General features: G+C 35.3%; 1 non-coding gene across 1 annotated transcript; it reads right to left on the minus strand.

Moving 5' to 3' along the window:
- Window positions 1-2,941: 2,941 nt before the first annotated feature.
- On the minus strand, window positions 2,942-3,043 carry LOC135275947 (U6 spliceosomal RNA). The gene has a single exon (XR_010343533.1). It is a non-coding gene; the product is annotated as a U6 spliceosomal RNA (small nuclear RNA).
- Between the last annotated feature and the right edge of the window lie 288 nt (window positions 3,044-3,331).

The raw sequence follows: 3,331 nt of genomic DNA on the forward strand, positions 1-3,331 counted from the left end.
TTTTTTAAAAGGAAGATTTCAAAAGGCAAGAAGTGACACACACACATTTAGCCAGCATGCTTTCTATTGCATTATTGAGTCCTCAGTGTAGGTGTTAAAAAAAGGCACATGTTTTGTATCGACCTCTTTGAAAAGCACTTGTAGATTTTCCCAATTAGCTGAGTGGTCACCTAACAGTGTTTTGATCTGGACTGTATTTCTTGTTTTAATGATGAGCATTTCATTTCATACTTTAGACTCTTTGTGAAAAGCCAGATAAATCGCCCTTATTTCTTCCCCTTGATCAGCCACACATAGTGCTGTATAAAGAAAATGATCAGTTTTTTTTTACTCTCAGATGCCTATTACCTGACTTTTGAGCAAAAAATACACTCACCTCACTCTTCAGCAATTACTGGGCTTGTCTAATTGACTCCCTTAAAAATAATTTAAAACTCAGAGAATTTTTTAACTTTCACTTTTGGTGGAATTCAACCATTGAAACAATAGAATTTTATAAAGAGATTTTGTTTTTAATTTACCACAGTATTATTCTGATATACTGTATGAACTCAATAAATAATTTTGAATGAATGGATGAGTTGCATCATCTTATCATTTACCTTGTAAGGTCATCATTTTTTGATTCCAAAAAATACTGTTTTATGTATATATATATATATATATATAGGCTTTTAAAAACAAATTATTTTTCTGGAGCAAATTCAGAATACATGAAACATACATGCACACCAACCACTACAGGAACTATTATACAGTGTTCTCTCATTTGTTCTGCAAGTTGCCTTTTCACAGAATGCTGTATTGAAGATCCACTTATGTTAAGCACAAATAGTTCCACATCACTCTTTTTTTTTTTTTTTTTTTTTTTTTTTTTTTTTTTTTTTTTTGAGACAAAGTTTCCTTCCTATCATCCAGGCTGGAGTGTAGTGGTGTGATCTTGGCTCACTGTAACCTCTGTCTCCTGGGTTCAAACGATTCCCCTGCCTCAGCATCCCAAGTAGCTAGGATTACAGGCGTGCACCACCACACCAGGCTAATTTTGTATTTTTAGTAGAGACAGGGTTTCACCATGTTGGCCAGGGTGGTCTCCAACTCTTGACTTCAGGTGATTGGCCAGCCTTGGCCTCTCAAAGTGCTGTGATTACAGGCGTGAGCCCCTGAGCCCAGCCCACATCACTCTTTTTGACTGTTTCATGATACTTGGTAGTATGGCTGGATCATAGGTCAGTCATTGCCTTAATGACAATGACTAAAGTTTAGTTAGTCAATGGCTTAAGTAGCGTCTAGGTTATTCTCAATTTTTTTTGTTTTGTTTTAAGATCTGTTAGACTGAATACCTTTGCACATTGTCATCTTCTGTGGCTCCATGCTTGTTTCTCTAAATTGGTGCTGAGCAGTGAAATTGTAATTTATAGACATGTCCAGTTTAAGCTTTTGAAGATCATTCCAAAATGCCCTACAGAGTAAAAATTTATTCTACAATTCATACTTTTGCTATTCCTGTCTTTGCCTACATTTAGTATTAGTGAACATTTGCTTTCACCAGTTTGTTGTGTGAAAAATTATATCTATTTTATGTTGGTGAGGTAATTTTTCTATGGCAAATATATGCAAAATAATAAATACATACGTATATATGAATACACAGTTCAAATATTAATAACAAAACAGGCACCCAAGTCCCTACTGCTCAGCTAAATATTGTCTTAGAATTATCTCGTGATCCTTTCTGATTGTGTGGCAATAATTCACTCATTTTTGCTCCTGTATAAGAATACACCATGATTTTTCTATTTTACGATGATGGACATTTGGGTTATTTCCTGTTTTTTCCTGTTAGGGACTCTGAGCCTATAAGCTTTCTTATGGCTGACTCGTGGCATACATGTGCAAGAGCATTGCTAAGGTATTCTTAGTCATGAAATTGCTGAGTTCTAGGTATAGTGGAGACTGATAAAAATAAATTTTGTCTGCCCAAATTCATTTTCCCCATCTTACACATGGGCATTCGTCTAGACTGCATTTCCCAGCCTCCCTTTCAGTTGGATATGGCTATGTGACTACGTCCTCACTAGTAGAATTTAAGCAGCTTTCTATTCTGCTAGGTTAGGATCAGAGCCTTAGAGTGGTGGGTGTACCTCCTCCATGCTTTCTTCTGTTTTCCACCTAGACAAAACCAAAACATGGTGGTGACCCAACTTAAATTTTGCAGAAACTGACTTAGAAAGAACCGATTACCTGAATGACCATGAGGATCAAAGCTGTCCCACTGATCAGACTGTAAGCTTTGGAACTGATATATGGGAGAGATAAACTTCTTTACCTTAAAGCTATTTATTGTTAGTGTCTTTATGATGTCAGCCTGTACTTACTCTAGTTAATACATAAGGAAGCACATGTTAAACTTAACTGAGGGATGCCGTACTCCTATCCAAAATGTTTAAAGCAATTTCCACTCCCACTGGCATTTTACGACAGCTCTTGCTGCTATCTTACCAACCCTAGCTATTGTCTGACTTTATTATGTTTACCTATCAGTGGGTGAGAAGCATTATCTCAGTATCGTTTTCATTATCAAATGAGGTTGTACGTTTTTTCAAATATTGTTAGCTTATTCATAGTTACTTGTATCTGAAATGTCTGTTTGAATCTTTTGCCCCCTTTTTAACACTGGGTGATTTTTTGTAGTCAAAATATATAAAATTTTCATTGTAGTCATTTTAACTCTATAATTCACAATGCTGCACAATCATCACCACTATTTACTTCCAAAGCCCACTCTAAACAGAAGCTCTATATTCATTAAGCAATAACTCCCAATTCCTCTGCCCTCCCCATCCCCTGGTAACCAGTAATCTTACTATCTTTGCGAAGTCACCTATTCTAGATATTTCATGTAAGTGGAGTCATACAGCATTTATCCTTTTGTATGTGGTGTAAAAATATGGAGTGCTTCACACATTTGCATGTTACCTTTACAGAGGGGTCATGCTAATCTGTATCATTCCAGTTTTAGTATATGTGTTGTCAAAGTGAGCACTTGGGTGCTTTTGACACATTTATTTCATATTGATTTATAGAAATTTTTTATATATTCTAGATACCAATACTTTTAAAATTAAGTTGCAGATATTTTCTCTCATTGTATGGCTTAACTATGTTTATGGTATCTTTTTGCATCAAAGTTTTCATTTCGTTAGTCAAGTATATCTGTATTTTCCTTTGTAGTTTGTGCTTTGCTTATGAAATTCTCCTCCTTACAGCCCACTTCATTGAGCTATTCTCCTATGTCATATGCAAAAATATTAGGCAGTCTTCAATTTAATAT

Source organism: Aotus nancymaae, unplaced genomic scaffold (genome assembly GCF_030222135.1).
Source record: "Aotus nancymaae isolate 86718 unplaced genomic scaffold, 86718_ANA_hifiasm-v0.15.2.pri h1tg000019l, whole genome shotgun sequence".
NCBI lineage: Eukaryota > Metazoa > Chordata > Mammalia > Primates > Aotidae > Aotus > Aotus nancymaae.